The sequence below is a fragment of the Melanerpes formicivorus genome, unplaced genomic scaffold (assembly GCF_026170545.1).
Source record: "Melanerpes formicivorus ecotype bairdi unplaced genomic scaffold, bMelFor1.0.p_v2 SCAF_251, whole genome shotgun sequence".
Classification (NCBI taxonomy): domain Eukaryota; kingdom Metazoa; phylum Chordata; class Aves; order Piciformes; family Picidae; genus Melanerpes; species Melanerpes formicivorus.
Window position 1 is genome coordinate 82,142 of NW_027142603.1, and position 22,575 is coordinate 104,716.

The 22,575-nt window shown below is 52.4% G+C and overlaps 1 protein-coding gene across 8 annotated transcripts in view; it reads right to left on the reverse strand.

Moving 5' to 3' along the window:
* Nucleotides 1-22,575, reverse strand: part of TSPAN18 (tetraspanin 18) — a 177,315-nt gene that overhangs the window by 43,287 nt on the left and 111,453 nt on the right. The window contains exon 2 of one of the 8 annotated variants that reach the window (XM_068169963.1): nt 16,986-17,054. The exons of 6 other annotated variants lie outside the window; for them this stretch is intronic. The gene's annotated coding sequence lies outside the window, so the exon portion shown is untranslated. Of the gene's footprint in view, nt 1-9,195; nt 9,339-16,985; nt 17,055-22,575 lie in introns of those variants that run through there. One more of the 8 variants, XM_068169964.1, reaches the window with a different exon arrangement.

Below are 22,575 nucleotides of genomic sequence, written 5' to 3' on the forward strand. Positions count from 1 at the left end.
CACATGCACCACATCCACAACAGGACTAGATGAATGCCAGCTGCAACTTCATCCTTTGATAGGAGGCTTGGACAAGCTTCAATCTGCTGTGGCTTCACAGCTCATTTACCAGGAAGATGGAAAAGGCAGAGGAAAGGAGGTGGAATGAACCCTTGGGAAGCTCAGCCCAGCCATTGGACAGAGGCAATGGGCTGAGACATTGGGTGCTCTTCCACCTTTCCCCAGCCAGCTCCCACACCATGTTGAGCAAACTCTTTCCTCTTTCTCTGCCTCCCTGTCACTGCCTGGGAAGCAGTTACAGAGAGGAGAGGGGAAGCCACCACACTGACAGATAAATTGGTGCAGCCAGAGGAACTTAGGTGCAGACCACCACCACCCCAGAGCTCATGGATGTGATTTCACAGAATGCATCAGGTTGGAAGGGACCTTCAAAGGTTATCTTCTCCAACCCCCTCACAGTAAGCAGGGACTGTTCCAACTAGAACAGATGATTCAGAGCATCATCAAACCTGACATTGAATGTCTCCAGGGATGGAGTCTCAACCACATCCCAGGGCAATCTGTTCCAGTGTTCCACCACCCTCATAGTAGAATCATAGAATCAATAAGGTTGGAAAAGACCCCAGAGATCATCAAGTCCAACCTGTCACCCGGCACCTCATGACAACTAAACCATGGCTCCAAGTACCACATCCAATCCCCTCTTGAACACCTCCAGGGATGGGGACTCCACCACCTCCCTGGGCAGCACATCCCAATGGCCAATCTCTCTTGCTGGGGAGAATTTCCTCCTCACCTCCAGCCTAAATGTTCCCTGACACAGCTTGAGACTGTGTCCTCCTGTTCTGGGGCTGGTTGTCTGGGAGAAGAGGCCAACCCCCACCTGGCTACAACCTCCTTTCAGGGAGTTGGAGACAGCAAGGAGGTCTCCCCTGAGCCTCCTCCAGGCTAAGCAACCCCAGCTCCCTCAGCCTCTCCTCACAGGACTGTGCTCCAGACCCCTCCCCAGCTTTCTTGCCCTTGTCTGGACACCTTCCAGCAAGTCAACCTCCTTCCTGAAGTGAGGGGCCCAGAACTGGAGGCGGTGCATTCAACATCTGCTTCCAGCAAACATCTGTGAATGTGCCTTTGCAAAACCACCTCTCATTAAGACTTCTGCCTGCAGAAGTCTATGGCTTGTTGATGGTGGGAAGAGAACAAAGTCTTTCAAGGTGGCTGAGGCCATTACCATATAAACCACACCGTGAATATTCATAGCCCCTTTGCTTTGCACTAATCCCTCACATTTAATGTCCTTCCCGTGTGGCTGTGGACCACCTGCCTCTCCCAGTGATGAGCAGGAATGGCTTTCCTTTGGAAACCTGGAGGGTGCAAACACCTGCAGCTAGTCGACCCATTTTAGCTATCAAGTTCTGAAGGCATCTGCTGAGCTACAGCTGCACTGGCCTGCGTTGTGAGGCTGTGAGTGAAGGACAGCTTTAGCACCACAGTGGAACGTCAGAGGGTGCTGCTAGGAGATGTTACAAAAGGCTGAAGGACCTCAGGAACAAGGTTGAAACAATCCTCACTATCAATACAGGCTGGAGGATGAGGTGATAGAAAAGCTGCCCTGCAGAAAAGGACTTGGTGATGCTGGTGGATGAGAAGCTGCACATGAGCCCCCAATGGGCACTTGCAGCCCAGAAGGCCAATGGCAGCCTGGGCTGCATCCAAAGCAGTGTGGCCTGCAGGTCAAGAGAGGTGATTCTGCCCTTCTGCTCTGGTGAGAGCTCACCTGCAGTGCTGTGTACAGGTCTGGAGCCCTCAATATAGGAAGGACATGGAGCTGATGGAGAGGGTCCAGAGGAGGGACATGAAAATAATCAGGGGTCTGGAGCAGCTCTGCCAGGAGGCCAGGCTGAGGGAGCTGGGGGTGTTCAGCCTGGAGAAGAAAAGGATCCAGGCAGACCTAAGAGCAGCCTGCCAGGACCTGAAGGGGGCTACAAGAAGGCTGCAGGGGGACTGTTTGCCTGGAGGGACAGGATGAGGAGCAAGAGTTTGAAATTAGAGGAGAGTTAGATTGGATGTGAGGAACAAGTTCTGCACCTACAACAGGTTGCCCAGGGAGGTGGTTGGGGCCCCACCCCAAGAGATATTCAAAGTGAGACTCAACAGAGCTCTGGGCAACCTGCTCTAGTGCAGGATGTCCCTGCTGACTGCAGGGGGTTGGACTGGATGCCCTTTGGAGGCCTCTTCCAACTCAAAGCATTCTGTGATTCTGTGACCTCCAGAAGGGAGCTTGAAGAGCCCTCAGCTAGGACAAGAGACAACAACCCTTCCTCATGGGGGAGAGCAGCCCCTTCTTGGCAGTCAGAGCCTTTGTCATGTTTCTCTGGGGGAGGGGGTGTGTGTGGACACTCCAGCCTGTGTTTTGGACATGCTCCTGTGAGACAATTTCTCCAGTGGTCCTGTCCTGCAATGGCACAGTCCTGGGACAAGCTGCTGACAGGAGATGTCGTCTCCACTCGGGAAGCAGAGCTGACAGTGTGCTGTCTAAACCTCTCATTGGGAAAATAGCCAGAGAGATGGGACTCCTGCTCCCACTGCCTGCACCTCTAATCACATCCCCACAGCTCTCAAAGGGCTGTGTGGGAGAGCAATTCAATAAGTTTTTTTATTATTCTTTTTCTTCAGTCACAGTATTTGAAAGAAATTACAGCTCCACTGAGGAGGAAGAGCTGCAGTGCTCTTCCAGGCAGCTCCAGGGGGACCACAAAGCAGCCCCCCAGGACCTGAAGGGGGCTACTTCCTGGGGGTAGTGGTTGACACTGCCCAGGGGGTGGTGGAGTCACCATCACTGGAGGCATTTAGGAAGAGCCTGGCTGAGGCACTTGGAGCCATGGTTGAGTTGATCAGATGGTGCTGGGTGAGAGGTTGGATCTTTTCCAACCTGGTTAATTCTGTATTCTGTATCCTGTATAGGAGAGATGCAGAGGAACCTTTGACAAGGGCTTGTAGTGATAGGACAAGAGGGAATGGATTGAAGCTGGGAGAGGGCAGATTGAGACTGGAGATTAAGAAGAAATTCTTTCCAGTGAGGGTGGTGTGACTCTGGCACAGGTTGCCCAGGGAGGCTGAGGATGTCCCTTCCCTAGAAGTATTCAAGGCCAGGCTGGATGAGGCCTTGAGCAACCTGGGCTGGTGGAAAGTTTCCCTGCCCATGGCAGGAGGGGTGGAACTGGATGATCTTTAAGGTCCCTTCCAACCCAACCCATCCCATTCTGTGCTTCAGTGAGTCTGTGAGTGCAGCAGGAGGTGCCAGCAGGTGCTGTGTCAGAAGGGATGCAAGAGCCAGTGTGGTGCCAAGCGAGAGCAGCGCTCCATCCTGCTCCGTGGCCCTGGAGGGGAGGGAGTCCCTGCCAGACAGCTTCTGGCTAATAGCAACGATTTTGTCATTAGGGAGGACTGCAGAAAGTGCCAGAGCAGCAAGGCTAATTGTCACCCAGCAAGCTGGTGCCTGAGATAACAGTGGCTGGAGAAACAGCGTGCAAGCTGCAGCATTGACCAAGGCTACACCCGTGGGGCTGGGCCAGTGAAAGCCACCCTGGCTCAGCTGGGCAAGCAGCTGTGCTTGGCACATGTGGTTCCTCCAGCCCTGCCTGCCTTGCCTCAAAGCTGGGCATCAGCTTCTCCTAGTGGTCACTGTTTTTAGGGGGGCTCTTTGGGAGGAGTAGGCTCTGAGGAAGGAGAAGCAGCCAAATCCATGACTCCTGCTGGTCTCGGGCAGCAATGAGGAGAGCTGGATCACAGGATCACAAAGGATGTTAGGGGTTGGAAGGGACCTCCAGAGATCATCAAGTCCAATCCCCTTGCCAGAGCAGGAGCAGAGAATCCAGCACAGGCCACACAGGAACACATCCTAACAGTTCTTGAAAGTCTCCAGAGAAGGAGGCTCCACAACCTCTCTGGGCAGCCTGCTCCAGGGCTCTGGGACCCTCATAGTGAAGAAATTCCTCCTCATGTTGAGCTGGAACCTCCTGTGCTGCAGTTTATATCCATTGCCCCTTGTCCTATCCCAGGGTGCAGCTGAGCAGAGCCTGTCCCCACCCCAGGTTTGGACTGGATGTTAGGAAGAAGTTCTTCCCAGAGAGATTGGCCGTTGGGATGTGCTGCCCAGGGAGGTGGTGGAGTCCCCATCCCTGGAGGTGTTTAGGAAGAGACTGGATGGGGTGCTTGGTGCCATGGTTTAGTTGATTAGATGGTGCTGGGTGATAGGTTGGACTTGATGATCTCGAAGGTCTTTACTAACCTGGTCTATTCTATTCTATTCTATTCTATTCTATTCTATTCTATTCTATTCTATTCTATTCTATTCTATTCTATTCTATTCTATTCTATTCCATTCCATTCCATTCCATTCCATTCCATTCCATTCCATTCCATTCCAAAGCCATGTGGATGTGGTGCTGTGGGACATGGTTTAGTGGTGGGGGCTTACCAGTCGTCATGGGACTGTGGGCTTTAAGGGAGCAGTTGGACTTGATGATCTCAAAGGTCTCTTCCAAGCTCCACACTCCTTTGATTCTATGACCTCTGCAGAACCCTGGCCAGATTAACATCACTGGAGTAAAGAGTGCAACGTGTGCTGCTCCCGAGCTGCAGCCTGGCACAAGCTGCCAGCCCCATGCATCATCCTGCAACCCTTGCTCCTCACAACCAACTAGTGGCCCTGGAGTTCCATCGGGCTTGAGAAGCGAAGTCATTGCTGCGACACAGCCACATTCCCTGCCTGTAAATCCCGTTAGACTCCAAAGTGCACCTCGGGTAGCAGTAATTGTCCGCTGCGGAGAGCTGCGACCAGGGGACCCGCACAAGGCTACGCAACCAGATACTAAATTACAGTCAATCTCCCTCCTCTTTAGCTGCATTAAAATGCTAATGCCACTGTAATGTGGGACCATTTACCAGCGATGGATGCCTCCTCTAGCAAGGCTGAAGCAAATGAGGTGGTTGCACTGCCTGAGAGCATTTAATTCCTCAGTACAGTTGAGCGAGCACAGCCCTCAGGGGCACCTTATACCTTCACACAATCATCTGATGGCTTTTCAGAGCACTAAACTCCTGTGATGCTTTGGAAGGTGTTTAAACCAATCTGAGCTGCTGTGAAAACCACTCTCTGTTTCCTGCCCAAGCACAGCCTTGGGGACAACTGGGACACATCCTTTCATGACTCTTGCCTGTCTTTCTAGGGTTGTTTAACCTGGAAAAAAAGGAGGCTGAGGAGAGACCTTTTCACTCTCCTACAGCTCCCTACAGCTCATCCATCATCAGTAAGTTTGCAGATGATACCAAGCTGGGGGCAGGAGTTGATCTGCTGGAGGGTAGAGAGGCTCTGCAGAGGGACCTTGCCAGGCTGGACAGATGGGCAAGGGCAGGAGATTGAACACATCCAAGTGCCAGGTCCTACACATTGGCTACAACAACCCCAGGCAGTGCTACAGGCTGGGGGCTGACAGCTTGGCCAGGAGATTACTGTGGGGGATGGTGTCCAAGGCCTTGCTGAAGTCCAGGCAGACTCCATCCACAGCCTGCCCCACATCCACCAGGCAGTCACCTGGGCATAGAAGGAGATCAGGTTGATCAGGCAGGACCTGCCCCTCCTGAATCCATGCTGGCTGGGCCTGATCCTGAATTGTAGAGAGTGAAGAGGTCTCCCCTCAGCCTCCTCTTCTGAAAGCTAAACAACTCCAGTTCCCTCAGCTGTTCCTCACACAGCTTTACACAAATCAGCTGTCTGAGCAGCAATGGTACTGCAGACAGAACCAACACATCTGATGGTCTGCAGCTCTTTCAAGTTCTGCTCCTTACAGAAGAGCCCTGGGATAGTTCTGAGGTGTACTTTCCCCTTGCATTCTGAGCCACATGGCACTGGCCTTGTCTTTCTAAGCAGATGACCCAAAGATAACTTGCACTGATAATGCCACAACATTAATTGCATTCAGAGGATTAAATGAAACAAAGCTCAAAGTGGAATGGGTGTGCTGGATCTCCTGACTTACAGTACACTCCTCTGCTCATTAGCCCATGCCAAGAACAGTCCCAAACCCATGGATAAGCAGATCACTTCTGGCTCACAAGTTGCACTCTTTGACAGGCACCACAAAATGTTAAGGGCTGGAAGGGACCTCCAGAGATCATCCAGTCCAACCCCCCCTTGCCAGAGCAGCACCACCCAGGGAAGGTTGCACAGGATCACATCCAGGCAGGTGCTGAAAGTCTCCAGAGAAGGAGACTCCACAACCCCACAACCTCTCTGGGAGCTTGTTCCAGGGCTCCAGCACCCTCACCACACAGAAGTGTCTCCTCATGTTGAGGTAAGACCTCCTGGGTTCCAGCTTGTACCCATTGCTCCTTGTCATACCACCAGGCACCACTGAAAAGAGCCTGGCACCTTCCTCTTGGCACCCACCCCTCAGATATTGATAGACATTGATCAGATCCCCTCTCTCCCTCCTCTTCTCAAGACTACAACAGCCCCAGGTGTCTCAGTCTTCTCCCAGGAAGAAGTCTCTTTACCAGACCAAAGGAGAGGTGCCCAAAAATCTCTCCCTGCAGGACGGAATTGACGTCACCCTCCTCAGTGCACCACAGTGCTGCACCGCAGTACAAGTCCAGTGCTGAAACCCCTCCTCTGCTCACAAGGCACTCCAGATGCTAGGGGCATCTACTTGCCACATTCCTCCTGAGCCCCACACATCTCATCTTTACAGCAGCTGGCTCCTTGGTGGGTGCTCTTTTCTGTCCCCTTTCACTACAGCCTTGCTTTTGTGGACCTCCTCAGCTGGTGGCATTCAGGGCTGCTTTGAAAGATGCAGAAACGCAGCTCAGAAAGATTGGGCAGTTGCTGTGGCAACCTTGTCCTCCTCAGACCAGGTTTTTCCAGTGCATTAAGAAGTTTCTGGATACTTTGCAGGCTTCAGAGAAACAAGGCAGAGGAAGCAAAGGATTGATTTTGAAGTGAGGGAGCAATCAAAACAGATTACTGTGAGCCTCAGGGCCTTGTCCCATCAAAAAGATGGTGATGATGGTGATGACGATGATGAAGATGATGATGAAGATGATGATGAAGACCCCTTAGCAAAGAAAGGCAGAGGCACATGGAGTGGGAACCCCCTACTTTTATCCTCTGATAATGTAGAATAGAATAGAATAGAATAGAATAGAATAGAATAGAATAGAATAGAATAGAATAGAATAGAATAGAAAAGAAATAACCAGGTTGGAAAAGACCTTTGAGATCATCAAGTCCAACTTATCACCCAACACCATCTGATCAACTCAACCATGGCACCAAGTGCCAGGGATGCAAGTAAGCAGGAGTCAATGGGGCTGCACTGGCAGAGCAGTAAGAGATGTTGGGATGAACAGGCAGGCCGATAACTGTGAAACAGATAGAATAGCATAGCATAGCATAGCATAGCATAGCATAGCATAGCATAGCATAGACCAGGTTGGAAGAGACCTCAGAGATCATCAAGTCCAACCTCTCACCCAACACCATCTGATCAACTAAACCATGGCACCAAGTGCCTCAGCCAGGCTCTTCCTGAACACCTCCAGTGATGGTGACTCCACCACCTCCCTGGGCAGCACATCCCAAGGGCCAATCTCTCTTTCTCTGAAGAACTTCTTCCTCACATCCAACCTAAACCTCCCCTGGCATAGCTTGAGACTGTGTCCTCTTGTTCTGGTGCTGGGTGCCTGGGAGAAGAGACCAACCCCTACCTGGCTCCAACCTCCCTTCAGGGAGTTGGAGAGAGCCAGAAGGTCTCCCCTGAGCCTTCTCTTCTCCAGGCTAAGCAACCCCTGCTGATGGGGCAGACATTAAGAAGGGGCTTGTTCCAGAACGTGCCAGGGCTTTTCCTTGCCATCCACACCGGCTGCTAATGATCACCCTAATAGCTTCTCCCTCTGAAGTCGTAATAAGCTTACAAATGAAGCCATTCAAGCAGATACTAAAAAGCCAGGGATGCTTCCCTGCTCACAGCCTTTATGGAAAGCTCTCAGCGTTTGTTCTGTCGCTGCACAGCCGCAATTAGGAGGCGCGGCTGGGAGCCAGCTCAGCTGCCGGGGAGCTGCGGGCCAGGGGCACCATAGCAACACAGCCACTGCTCCCAGCAGCCAGCACAGCAGCCTGCCTGCCTGCCTGCCTGCCAGCGAGCCAGCCTGCCACACTGCAGCGCTTCTGGGCGCTGATGCTGAACTGGGAGGAGTGACTGACACCCTGCTGCCAGCCACTGAGAGCTGGATGGGCTGGAGGGCTGTGTGGAGAAGAACTTCATGAAGCTAAGCAAGGGCAAGGGTAGAGTCCTGCACCTGGGGAGGCATCACCCCTTGCACCAGTACAGATTAAGGGTTGACCTGCTGGAAAGGAGCTCCTGCTGGAGAAGGACCTGGAAGTGCTGGTGGACAACAAGTGCACCATGAGCCAGCAATGTGCCCTCGTGGCCAAGAAGACCAATGGGATCCTGGGGTGTGTGAAGAAGAGTGTGGCCAGCAGGTGAAGGGAGGTTCTCCTGCCCCTCTACTGTGCCCTAGCGAGCAGACATCTGGAGGCCTGGGTCTGGTTCTGGGCTCCTCAGTTCGGGAGTCAGGGAACTACTGGAGAGAGTCCATCAGAGGCTACAGAGGTGCTGAGGGGGCTGGCTGGGGTTAAAGCAGCTCCAAGCACACAACACAGACACAACTTGGTGTTGATCCTACCCAGGATGCCTGTTTGGGAGGCCTGAATTGCAGAAGCCATTTGTCCACAAGGCTATTTCATAGAGTGCTGAAGAGCTCTCCAGGCAGGCTGTGTTTCAAGGCTGCAAGCTCTGGTGGGAGGATGACACCCCTTGTGAAGTGGTTCAGGCTTTTAGCTCTGTTGCAATCAAAGTGCCACATAAGGCAGTGGAAACTTCACCACCAGCACCACTTGCCAGCAGTCTGGGTAGGGCCTGGGGCAAAACCTGGAGCACCATCAATCATAAACACAGGGAAGAGCTGGCAGGCACTACCAGGGCACCACAGGGACTCTGAACTGAGACAGCAAATATAACTTTGGAAGTGCTCTGAATGCTGATGGATTTTCTTTTCCTCAGCCTTCACTGGTATTTTACCTGCTGGAAGGTGGACTCTCTACTAAAGGCAGCACCTTAGAAAAACAAGGGAGCTCACCTGGGGCCAAGTGCTGAACCTCCCTGGGCTTCACAACAGCTTCACTCAGTCTGTGCTTCATCTTCCCAACCACACAAGCAGGCCATGGTCTCACCAGAGAGGCAGGCAGCTCCTGCTCCAAGCCTAGCTTAAGTTGAATGAGATGTCAAGACTACAGCAGCAGCAGCAGCAGCTTCTTTCCTTCTGTACCTGCAGCCTTAGTGAGCCATTTCATAGAAGCTTTACAGTGCAGAGGCCTTTTCCTTTTCAGAGGGGATGTGTCTGTCCTTTTTGACAACAGATCTAACTGTAAGGTACACCAGAGAGAATCCATCCCCCCCTAAACTGGAGTAAGCCATATTGCAGTTGGGGACTTCACCACTTTAACTATGCAGGTAAGAACTCAGTCACCCTGCACAGGAGGAGGTTTCTTAAGCAGCCATCCCATCCTCTTTAAACAACACCCAGCAAGAGCTCTCAAACCAATACAGCTTGCAAAACACCACCCAAAGCCTTCTTTATTGTGTGTCTGTGTGTGTGTGTGTCCCCTCACTGTTTGAATCTGGGCACACTGAGGTTTGCACAGGCATTAAAAACCACACAGCCATGAAACAAACCCAAGCAAACAAATGGGCAAGGCGAAGGACAAAAGGTCCACGTGGCTGTGACCCGTGAAAGCATCGCTTCACACACAAAAGCAAGCAAGCAGCATTAAGCTGAAGAGATTCTGTAAGCAGCACAAAATGCACCAGGCCCTTGTGATGGCACAACTGCACAACCAGAAACAGCAAGAGAAAAAACTAACAAATGACCACATCAATAACTACTGCCCTCCCCCCAGCTCATTCTCTGGGTAAACGTGAGCAGAAACTGACTTCCCGCCCAGCTCTGGAGGTTGAGGGATTTGGCTCAGCCCCAGGGGCTCCGCACCAGCCCCTCCTGCCAACAAGCACCCAGCAGCTCCAGGCTGGGAGCAACAGGGATGCAAGTAAGCAGGAGTCAATGGGGCTGCACTGGCAGAGCAGTAAGAGATGTTGGGATGAACAGGCAGGCCGATAACTGTGAAACAGAATAGCATAGCATAGCATAGCATAGCATAGCATAGCATAGCATAGCATAGCATAGACCAGGTTGGAAGAGACCTCAGAGATCATCCAGTCCAACCTCTCACCCAACACCATCTGATCAACTCAACCATGGCACCAAGTGCCTCATCCAGGCTCTTCCTAAACACCTCCAGTGATGGTGACTCCACCACTTCCCTGGGCAGCACATCCCAAGGGCCAATCTCTCTTGCTGGGAAGAACTTCTTCCTCACATCCAACCTAAACCTCCCCTGGCATAGCTTGAGACTGTGTCCTCCTGTTCTGGTGCTGGGTGCCTGGGAGAAGAGACCAACCCCCACCGGGATACAACCTCCCTTCAGGCAGTTGGAGAGAGCAAGAAGGTCTCCCCTGAGCCTCCTCTTCTCCAGGCTAAGCAACCCCAGCTCCCTCAGCCTCTCCTCACAGGGCTGTGCTCCAGACCCCTCCCCAGCTTTCTTGCCCTTCTCTGGACACCTTCCAGCAGCTCAACATCTTTCCTGACCTGAGGAGCCCAGAACTGGACACAGGACTCTAGCTGTGGCCTAACCAGTGCTGAGCACAGGGCAGAATGACCTCCCTGCTCCTGCTGGCCACACTGCTCCTGATGCAGGCCAGGATGCCCTTGGCCTTCTTGGCCACCTGGGCACACTGCTGGCTCATCTTCAGCCAGGTGTCAACCAGTCCTCCCAGGTCCCTCTCTGCCTGGCTGCTCTCAGCCACTCTGACCCCAGCCTGTAGCACTGCCTGGGGTTGCTGTGGCCAATGTGCAGAACCTGGCACTTGGATGTGTTCAATCTCCTGCCCTTGGCCTCTGCCCATCTGTCCAGCATGGCAAGGTCCCTCTGCAGAGCTCTCCCACCCTCTAACAGATCAACTCCTGCCCCTAGCTTGGTGTCAGCTGCACATTTACTGATGATGGACTCCATCCCCTCCTCCAGATCATCAACCAAGATATTGAACAGGCTGGGGCCCAGCACTGATCCCTGGGGCACAGCACTGGTGCCTGGCTGCCAGCTGGCTGTGGCACCATTCACCACCACTCTCTGGGCTCAGCCTCCAGCCAGTTCCTGACCCAACTCAGAGTGAAAAGATCATCTTTGGGGGGGGAGGGGGGGGGGAATAAATGCACTTTTTGCCCAGTACATCACCTGAGAGCCTCATGTATGACTGTGGTAAATGGAGTGGACCACAGGAAAGCATTCCCTGCCTGTGATACTGAAGAGGACATGGAACTGCTGGAGTGGATCCAGAGGAGGGCCATAAGGATGATCAAGAGGACTGGAGCATCTCTTCTAAGTCAACAGGCTAAGACAGACTGGGTCTGTTCAGCCTGGAGAAGAAAAGGCTCTGTGGAGACCTTAGAGAGCCTTCCAGTAGCTGAAGGAGGCTACAAGAAAGCTGCAGAGGGACTTTGTACAAGGGCTTGTAGTGACAGGACAAGGGGCAATGACTTTGAGCTGGAAGAGAGCAGATTGAGACCGGAGGTGAAGAAGAAACTCTTGACAGTGAGGATGGGGAGACACAGGCACAGGTTGCCCAGGGAGGCTGTGTATGCCCCCTCCCTGGAAGTGTTCAGCGCCAGGCTGGATGAGGCCTTGAGCAGCCTGGGCTGGTGGAAGGTGTCCCTGCCCATGGCAGGGGGGTTCGAACTGGATGATCTTCAAGGACCCTTCCAACCTAAACCATTCTGTGAATCTAAGGAGAGCTCAGGCTCTGCCAGTTTCCAAGTCAGTCCTGCAGAGGCACTTTCCATGAGGACTGGCAGAGGTTTGTGGGAGGGACATGCAGTCACACACAGCAGCAGGCTAAGCAGACAACCTGGACCTTTTGCAGCCTCTTCAGCCGTGCTGGATTTCGAACCACTGGGGATAACTGTCGAGTGCAAGGCAAGAGAAAGGCCTTCTACAAAAGGAAGGGTCGTCTTTGTCTTTATAGCTTCAAACAACAGCACAGTGCTGGGAACTTTACAGACCCTGGGTATTACAGGACCCACTCAAGAGCACAGGCCATCAGCTCCGGATCGCGAGATGTCTCTGCTCAGAACAAAGCCAAGTCCTTCCCGCTCCTCTTAAGTGACTCTGCCAGCCTTGATTACAAGGAGAATAAAAGGGACAGCAAATGGTTTGCTAATAAAGCCTGCTGCTGAGGTGCACTGTGCAGAGAGGAGAGGTAGCATAATTGCATTAGCAAAGGGAGCTGAGGTCACTGCCACAGTGCTGCTTGCTCTTTAATTTGAGCAAAAAGAGTGTCAAGGTGGCCAGAACTGAGGGGGGGAGGGAAAAAGAAGGGCAGGACAAAGTGTTCTGCTTTTGCATAAGCCTGCCTGGCATGATTAGAGGATGTTGGAGATGCCTAAGAGGGAGCTCCTGAATATTTAACCTTGGAAATGGAAGCTTGGTTGTCTGGTGTCCCCTTAACATCCCCAGGCATTTCCCATCAATGCTAATTAGGACTATCAGGGTGCTCACAGAAGTATCTCCATAATTAATGTTAATAGTGGTTAGGGGCAGTGTTGACAGCTGGTGAAATGGTGGGGGTCCTCTCCAGGGTTAAACACCCAGCAGCTCCACTGTCTCCCATTCCCAGTGCTCTCCCTTCAGCCTCAAGGACACAGTGAGATCCTCTTGGCCACAGGAGACACACACCAAGCCCTCAGGAACTGCACAGGGAACCACTGAATCGTTGGGGTTGGAAAACACCTTGAGGACCACTGAGTCCGACCATTCTCTAACTCTACCCAGGCTGGTGCTAACCCATGGCCCTCAGCACCACATCTCTGCCTCTCTGAAACACCTCCAGGCATGGGGACTCAACCACCTCCCTGTGCAGTCTGTGACAGTGCTTGAGAACCCTTTCAGGGAAGAAGCTTCTTCCAGCATCCAACCCAAACCTGCCTTGGTGCAACCTGAGGCCATTTCCCCTCATCCTATCACTTGTTACTAGCAAGAAGAGACCAAGCCCCACCTGGCCCCAACCTCCTCTCAGGGCATTGTAGAGAGCCAGAAGGTATCACAGTCTCACGGTCTCACAGTATCACCAAGGTTGGAAGAGACCTCAAAGATCATCAAGTCCATCCTGTCACCACAGACCTCATGACCAGACCACGGCACCAAGTGCCACATCCAATCCCCTCTTGAACACCTCCAGGGATGGTGACTCCACCACCTCCCTGGGCAGCACATTCCAATGGTGAATCACTCTCTCAGTGAAGAACTTTCTCCTCACCTCTAGCCTAAACCTCCCCTGGCACAGCTTGAGACTGTGTCCCCTTGTTCTGGTGCTGGTTGCTAGAGAGGAGAGACCAACCCCTTCCTGGCTGCAATCACCTTTCAGGTAGTTGTAGAGGGTAATGAGGTCTCCCCTCAACCTCCTTTTCTCTAGGCTGAACAACCCCAGCTCCCTCAGCTGCTCCTCACCAGCCCTGCTCTCCAGACCCTTCAGCAGCTTTGTTGCCCTTCTCTGGATCCTTACTTGGAATGAGGGTCCCAAAACTGAAGCCAGTATTTGAGGCCACACACCTCACCAGTGCCCAGCACTCTCTGCCCTGCTCCTGCTGGCTACAGCATTGCTGATCCAGGCCAGGATACTGGTGGCCTTCTTGGCCACCTGGGCACACCCTGGCTCACCTTCAGCTGGCTGTCAGGCAACACTCCCTTTTCCACTGGGCAGCTTCCAGCCCTTCTGCCCCAAGCCTGGAGCATTCATGGGGTTCCTATGACCCAAGAGCAGGACCTGGCACCTGCCCTTGCTGAACCCTATCCCATTGCCCTTGGCCCATTGATTCAGCCTGTCCAGATCCCCCTGTACCTTGTCAGAATGGAAACAGCAGAATAAGCATGGCCAGCAGGTGGAGAGAGGTTATTCTGGCACTCTACTCTTGCTCTGGTGAGACCTCACCTGGAGTACTGCATCCAGCACTGGAGGTCCCTTCCAACCCCCACCATGCTGCATTTGGTGTGCTGTGAAAACCTGATGGGCACATCAAAACCTCCCTGTGCCCTGGTGCTCACAGAGTCATAGAATCACAGAATCAGCCAGGGTGGAAAAGGCCTCAGAGATCATCAAGTCCAACCTGTCACCCAACACCTCCTGACAACTAAACCATGGCTCCAAGTGCCACATCCAATCCCCTCTTGAACACCTCCAGGGATGGGGACTCCACCACCTCCCTGGACAGCACATTCCCATGGCCAATCTCTCATTCCAATGGCAAATTACTCTTTCTGTTGAAGAATTTTCTCCTCACCTCCAGCCTAAACTTCCCCTGCTGCAGGATTGAGACTGTGTCTTCTTGTTCTGGTGCTGCTTGCCTGGGAGAAGAGACCAAGCCCCACCTGGCTACAACCTCCCTTCAGGGAGTTGGAGAGAGCAAGAAGGTCTCCCCTGAGCCTCCCCTTCTCAGGTGGCTGATCCTGGCATGCTTTGGGGGCAGCTCCAGGCACAGAATGCAGAGGGGCAGGAGTCCCACTGACATGAGCAGGTGTTTGCTCAGAAGGAGAGAAAAAACCCAACCTGTGCATTTGTCAACCCAGCCATAGCTGGCCTCATGTTCCATTACAGAAGAGATGTCTCCCAGGAGGCATCTTCAATCACAACTGGATGTGTTTTGGCTTTGCTATGTGGAAACAAACTTTTTTGTTCCTTGCTTGGTTTTCTGCCCTGGGGAATTAGTGAGTCAGGCAGGATGCTAAAGACTCAGAGGGATTTATTTTTCATCATGTTGAAGGTGGTGTTTGTTTTCTTTGCTTTACTTGTCTTTTTTGGTCTTTTCTTACCAAGCATGCAGGGTTAAGAATGCAGCTCCTCTCAAAATAAGATTTTATGCTGGGGTCAGAGTGGCTGAGAGCAGCCAGGCAGAGAGGGACCTGGGGGACTGGTTGACAGCAGCTGAACATGAGCCAGCAGTGTGCCCAGGTGGCCAAGAAGGCCAAGGGCAACCTGGCCTGTGTCAGGAACAGTGTGGCCAGCAGGAGCAGGGAGGTCATTCTGCCCTGTGCTCAGGACTGGTTAGGCCACACCTGGAGTCCTGTGTCCAGTTCTGGGCTCCTCAGGTTAGGAAAGATGTTGAGCTGCTGGAAGGTGTCCAGAGAAGGGCAAGAAAGCTGGGGAGGGGTCTGGAGCACAGCCCTGTGAGCAGAGGCTGAGGGAGCTGTGGTTGCTTAGCCTGGAGAAGAGGAGGCTCAGGGGAGACCTTCTTGCTCTCTCCAACTCTCTGAAGGGAGGTTGTAGCCAGGTGGGGGTTGGGGCCTTCTCCCAGGCAAGCAGCACCAGAACAAGAGGACACAGTCTCAAGCTGTGCCAGGGGAGGTTTAGGCTGGAGGTGAGGAGAAAGTTCTTCCCAGCAAGAGAGATTGGCCCTTGGGATGTGCTGCCCAGGGAGGTGGTGGAGTCCCCATCCCTGAAGGTGTTCAAGAGGGGATTGGATGTGGCACTTGGAGCCATGGTTTAGTTGTCAGGAGGTGTTGGGTGAGAGGTTGGACTTGATGATCTCTGAGGTCTTTTCCAACCTTATTGATTCTATGAAATCATTTCCCCATTCATTTTTCCTCTTGGATTTCTCTGGGGAAGCTGCTCTCCAGGAAAGCACAGAAGGCTTGGATCTCTACCCTGCTTATGCTCTTAGCATGGAAGAGGCAACACAGTCAGTAAAAGTAACACTTGTAAAGCTGCATTTCAACATGAGAGCCTTGTAAAGAAATGAGGTGAAGCACAAAGGCAGGAGCTGCCCAGATGTTTCCCAGGGATTAGAACGAAGGTCCACAAGTGCTGGAGAGAATCTGAGTTGGTGGAGACTTATGGCTCCTTACTGTTTTCTCTGGATGGCTGGTGCTGCCTCAGGCTCTTGCCAGCAGGCTGACAAGGGTATGAAAAAGGAGAGCAGGAGAGGATCAGCCAAGAACAGTGAACAGTTTCTAGGAGAGCACTTCATCTTTTCTTCATTACCAGCCAGCCCAGCCAGGATGTTCTCTGGCTATGCTGGCTAGCCAGTTCATTTTACCCAGGGCTGTGCCAAACACAAGCTTCTCCTGGAAACAGAGGGGGCAGAAAGATCTCACCTGAAGGAATCTGCTTGTGCCAGCTTTTCACCTCTTTCCTTTTTGCCTCAGCACAATCAGAAATGACAGGGAAAGGTTTGACCTGCACATTTATGGTGGATTTTTGTACCACAGAAGCTGAAAACATGAGGTCTGAGATGGGATTTGGTAATGCCTTGAAATCTCTGCATCCTTTTGTGTTCTGCTGCTCCACTCACCCTTAGAGCTTTACTTTGCTCTTCAGCTCAAAAGAGAGCCTGTGCCTAGTGTGGTTGGTAGAAAGGTCAGTGATGTTGATGTGGTCATGCTCAGGTGTCCATTGCTGCATTCTACTCATTTGTCTTCTCCTATTAAAGCTAAATGCAGATGTTCTTACAGCAGACAGCACTGCTGCAGTGCTCATTCACAAGGAGCTTGGATCAAGAGGGCCCTGGTTCATTTATTACCCATCCCACAAACTAGCTCAATCTGGAGGTTAATTCCCATGACTTCGCTGGTGCTCACTGACACAGCTCCCAACTGCAGTGTGAGACAGCAAGGTGCTCTACAGCCACTGACAGCCAAACCCACAGCATCACAATGTGAACCAGCCCAGGCTTAAAGGAGCTTAGCAAGCAGGGTTGACTGATCTTCAGACGGTGGAGTCCATAGATATTTCCACATGTGCTGTACAACAAGAATGAGGCCTCACCTGCACTACTGAGTCCAGTTCTGGGCTCCCCAGTTCAAGAAGAACTGCCTGAAAGGACACAGCAAAGGGCTGTGAAGATGAGAGATTAGAATAGAGTTAATCAGGTTGGAAAAGACTTTTGAGATCACCAAGTCACCCAACACCATCTGATCAACTCAACCATGGCACCAAGTGCCTCAGCCAGGCTCTTCCTAAACACCTCCAGGGATGGGGACTCCACCACCTCCCTGGGCAGCACATTCCAATGGCCAAGCTCTCTTGCTGGGAAGAACTTCTTCCTCACCTCCAGCCACCTGGATGCTATATTGTGCAAACTGCCCTGGCAGGAGGGTTGGACGAAATGATCTCCAGAGGTCCCTTCCAACCCCTATCACTCTGTGAAAGGAGCAAGTTCCTGCAGTGCAGGTAGCACAGTGCAGAGCACAGGAATAATGCCTGATGGGGCCAGTTGCTGTCACACAGCAGCAACGTGTATGACAGGCAAAGAGCATTTCCATGTTGAAGAGGCAACACTTGGTTTTAAATATTCAGCAGCCACTGTCTTCTTCAGAGTGCTCCCCAGGGCCCTCAGGCGGCAGGAAGGCAGCCCCTGGGCGCTGGTGCTGTGCTGCCAGGAAGGCTGCTTCTCAGCAGTTGTGCTTTGAGCAGGGGCAGCAGCAGCAGGAGGCTCAGAAGAAGGCTGGGGGATAAAGTGCTTGCCCAGCAGACGGCTCAGGGGCAAGCTCAGCGCCCTGGGGGAGTCCTGGGATCCCAGCAGCTGAGCTGTGCTTTCCTCCTGGCAATAATCACAGAAGCGTCAGGGGTGGAAGGGACCCTGATCTTGGATTCCAGCAGGGATAATCCTGTCACCTGGAAACAACAACTGCTCCTAGAGACGGCACTGAAGTGCTCTCCAGGCTGAAGGCAGCAGCCTGCTTTCACCATCTGCCATCACAGAATGGTTCTGGTTGGAACAGAGCCTTCAGATCATCAGGTCAAACTGCTGACCCAGCACTGCGAGGTCACCACTGAACCATGTCCCTCAGCACCACATCTGCACAGCTTTTAAATGCCTCCAGGGATGGGGACTCCACCACTACCCTGGGCAACTCCATCCAGGGCCTAACCTCTCTTTCAATGAACAAATTGTTGCTCAAGTCCAAGCTAAACCTCTCTTGGGGCACCTTGAGGCCATTTCCCTCTGTCACATTGTTCCTTGGGAAAAGAAAGCAACCCCCACCCCCCTCCAACCTCCTTTCAGGGAGCTGCAGGCAGTGAGATGGTCTCCTTTCAGCCTCCTTTTCTCCAGGATGAACAACCCCAGTTTGTTCAGCTGCTCCACTAGATCCTTAGAATCATAGAATCAATAAGGTTGGAAAAGGCCTCAGAGATCATCAAGTCCAAGCTGTCACTTAATACCTCCTGACAACTAAACCATGGCTCCAAGTATTCAGTATTCCTGAGGTTGGAAGAGACCTCAAAGATCATCGAGTCCAACCCCACATCCAATCCCCTCTTGAACACCTCCAGGGACGGTGACACCGCCACCTCCCTGGGCAGCACATCCCAGTGGTAAACAGCTCTCTCTGGGAAGCATTTCTTCCTAACATCCAGGCTAAACCTCCCCTGGCACAGCTTGAGACTGTGTCCCCTTTTTCTGGTGCTGGATGCCTGGGAGAAGAGACCAACCCCCACCTGGCTACAACCTCCCTTCAGGGAGTTGGAGAGAGCAAGAAGGTCTCCCCTGAGCCTCCTCTTCTCCAGGCTAAGCAACCCCAGCTCCCTCAGCCTCTCCTCACAGGGCTGTGCTCCAGACCCCTCCCCAGCTTTCTTGCCCTTCTCTGGACACCTTCCAGTAGCTCAACCTCTTTCCTAACCTGAGGAGCCCAGAACTGGACACAGGACTCCAGGTGTGGCCTAACCAGTGCTGAGCACAGGGCAGAATGACCTCCCTGCTCCTGCTGGCCACACTCTTCCTGATGCAGGCCATCTCTCAGCCATATCTACACCAACATTCACTACACCTATTCCAATTCTTCCTCAGCACTGCCTTGTAAACACCTTTACCATAACCTATCATAGCATCACAGAATTGTCAGGGTTGGAAGGGACATCAAGGATCACCCAGTCCCAACCCCCCTGCCATGGGCAGGGACACCTCACACCACAGCAGGTTGCTCACAGCCACATCCAGCCTAGCATAAAAACCCTCCAGGGATGAGGCTTCCACCACCTCCCTGGGCAACCTGTGTCAGTCTCTCACCACCCTCCTGGGCAACAACTTCTTCCTCACAGCCAATCTCAATCTCCCCACTTCTAGTTTTGCTCCATCCCCCCCAGTCCTATCACTCCCTGACACCCTAAAATCCTGACACCTCCCCAGCTTTCTTGGAGCCCCCTTCAGATACTGGAATGGTGACAAATAACAATAGACATAGAAAGTAAAAAGGAGCTTACAAGCTGCATCAGGTGGACTTAAAGCTCCTGCCTCCAAGTGCCCAGGGCTTCACTCCCCCAACTCTCCCTCTGCAGGGTTGCCTTGTATCCAGGCAACGAGCATTCCTGAGCCTCTGCCATGCAGAGGAGGACCTGCCCTCCACCTGGACTTCACCAAGTGCAGCAGAGAAGGTGCTTTGTCCAATTTAAAGAATAAAGAGACTAAAGCAAGGCCTCTAACAGCCTTCTGACAAGGAAAGCATGTCCTCAGCTCTCCCTGCTTTCCCAGCACTGCTCTCTGGGAAGGTGGCAGGGACTCCATGCTGATTCTTTCTGTTATTTCTCAGTGTTGATACTCAACACTAAGGCCCAGCTGCAGGAGCTTTCCAAATTCACTAGCCAGCAGTCTCCATTCTGGTGTTTTGGTCAAGCAAAACCTACCCATGCCATGGTTAAGGTCCCCCAGACTTCAAAGGTGGGAGAAAATGGCACCTGGGAACAAAAGAATAAATCTGATGGAGAGAGACTGAAGGAGCTGGGGATGGGTAGTGTGAAACAGAGGAGGCTGAGGGGAGACCTCCTGGCTGTCTACAGCTCCCTGGAAGGACATTGTGGGGAGGCTGCTGCTGGTCTCTCCTCAGAGGTGATTAGAACAAGACAGAACAGACTCAAGCTGCGACTGGGGAGGTTTGGACTGGACATTAGGAAACATTTTTTTTCACACCAAGAGTGGTCAGGGATTGGAAAGTGCTGCCCAGGGAAGTGGTGGAGTCCCCAAGCCTGGCTGTGTTTGAAGGTTTGGATATGGTGCTTGGGGATATGGTTTAGGGGTGAGCCTTGTAGAGTTCTGGGTTGGTATTGCTGATCTTGAGGCTCTTTTCCAACCTGAATGTTACTGTGATTCTGCGAAAAGAGTCCATCAATCCTTACATTCACAAGGGGCAAAAGCTCTTCACTGGGGAGGGGATAAGCTGCTAGTGGCCCACAGGTGAGTGGGAGCATCACCACTAATTCCAGTGGCATCCAGATCTCATTCATAGTACTTCATATGGGTTTACTCACAGGGCTCCTCTCCCCTCTCCTGCTCTGCACAGCTCATACTGATGGAGACAAGGATAGGCTTACTTTGGTGGAGGTCTGGTGTTTGAGGAAAGACCAAAGGACACCATGAACTGAGAAAGTTACAGGCCAGAGCTAAAACCCACACAACCCTAGTACCTGATCATCAGTTCAAAGGTGATCTACAGGCATTCAAACCACAAACTGCAGAGGATGAAGTCATTTGGCAAAGAAGTGGAAGTGTCCTTGTACCATAGAATCATAGAATCAGTAAGGTTGGAAAAGACCTCAGAGATCATCAAGTCCAACCCAACACCTCCTGACAACTAAGCCATGGCTCCAAGTGCCACATCCAATCCCCTCTTGAACACCCCCAGGGATGGTGACCCCACCACCTCCCTGGGCAGCACATCCCAAGGCCAATTACTCTTTCTGGGATGAACTTTCTCCTCACCTCCAGCCTGTAGCATCCAGCTGCCTCCCCAACAGCTGCTGGAGCTGCAATATGGACAGTACACAACTGCAGACACACAGGGAAGAATGATCACATATAGAAGGAGGAGATCCATGACTGCTGATAGATTCAAAACCTGCCGCTGATTGATCCAAAACCTGCTGCTGATTCAAACCAGACTTCAGGAGATTGAACACATCCAAGTGCCAGGTTCTACACATTGGCCACAGCAACCCCAGGCAGTGCTACAGGCTGGGGGCAGAGTGGCTGAGAGCAGCCAGGCAGAGAGGAACCTGGGAGGACTGGTTGAGAGTAGGCTGAAGATGAGCCAGCAGTGTGCCCAGGCAGCCAAGAAAGTTCCTGGCCTGCATCAGGAACAGTGTGGCCAGCAGGAGCAGGGAGGTCATTCTGCCCTAGGCTCAGAGATGGTGAGGCCACACCTGGAGTCCTGTGTCCAGTTCTGGGCTCCTCAGTTTAGGAAAGATGTTGAGCTGCTGGAAGGTGTCCAGAGAAGGGCAAGAAAGCTGGGGAGGGGTCTGGAGCACAGCCCTGTGAGGAGAGGCTGAGGGAGCTGGGGTTGCTTAGCCTGGAGAAGAGGAGGCTCAGGGGAGACCTTCTTGCTCTCTCCAACTCCCTGAAGGGAGGTTGTAGCCAGGTGGGGGTTGGTCTCTTCTCCCAGGCATCCAGCACCAGAACAAGAGGACACAGTCTCAAGCTGTGCCAGGGGAGGCTTAGGTTGGATGTTAGGAAGAAATTCTTCCCAGCAAGAGAGATTGGCCATTGGGATGTGCTGCCCAGGGAGGTGGTGGAGGTCCCCATCCCTGGAGGTGTTCAGGAAGAGCCTGGCTGAGGCACTTGGTGCCATGGTTAGTTGATCAGATGGTGTTGGGTGATAGGTTGGACTTGATGATCTCAAAGGTCTTTTCCAACCTGGTTAATTCTATTCTATTCTATTCTATTCTATTCTATTCTATTCTATTCTATTCTATTCTATTCTATTCTATTCTATTCTATTCCAAAGAAACCCTGTGTCTAGTATGTAAGAGAGGTCACAACAGCCCCTTCCCACCTCAAGCACCTGCATTTGAGGGTCTTAGCCATAAATGTTGCTCATGACCCAGCACCCTACAGCAAACACAAAAGACAGCCTCACCTTCCTCATCATCACAGCACTGATATTCTACCCAGCTGGGTGTTTTGCTGTCAGTCTCCCCAGGACTAGAAGCATTAATCAAACACTGCAATGCAACACTAGAACACTAGAAATGCAAGGGATGCTAAAATCAGGAGCATGCCTTGAGGCTTGGGAATTCCCATGGCTGCTGCTGGAAGCTCAGCTCCCTGCCCGTGCCTTCCCTCCTCTCTGAACAATATACAGAGCTTCACTGCCTTCACAAACAGCTTCTCAACCTCCCAGTAGTGACAGCTGTTACTGCAGCAGCCAGCACAGCACACACTTACTCATTAAGAGAGGGGAAAAACCATCTCCCTGGAATATAGGTCACCTCCAGCTGAACTCTAGGGAAAAATAAGTAGAGACCATCTTCACCCCTTTGCCAGCATCAGAAGGGCCTGGCAGCAGCACACATCACAGAGGTGTCCTCAAGGTGACTAATTCAGGGCATGCAGTTCCCACTGTGGCAGTGAAGGGTGGTTCTGCTG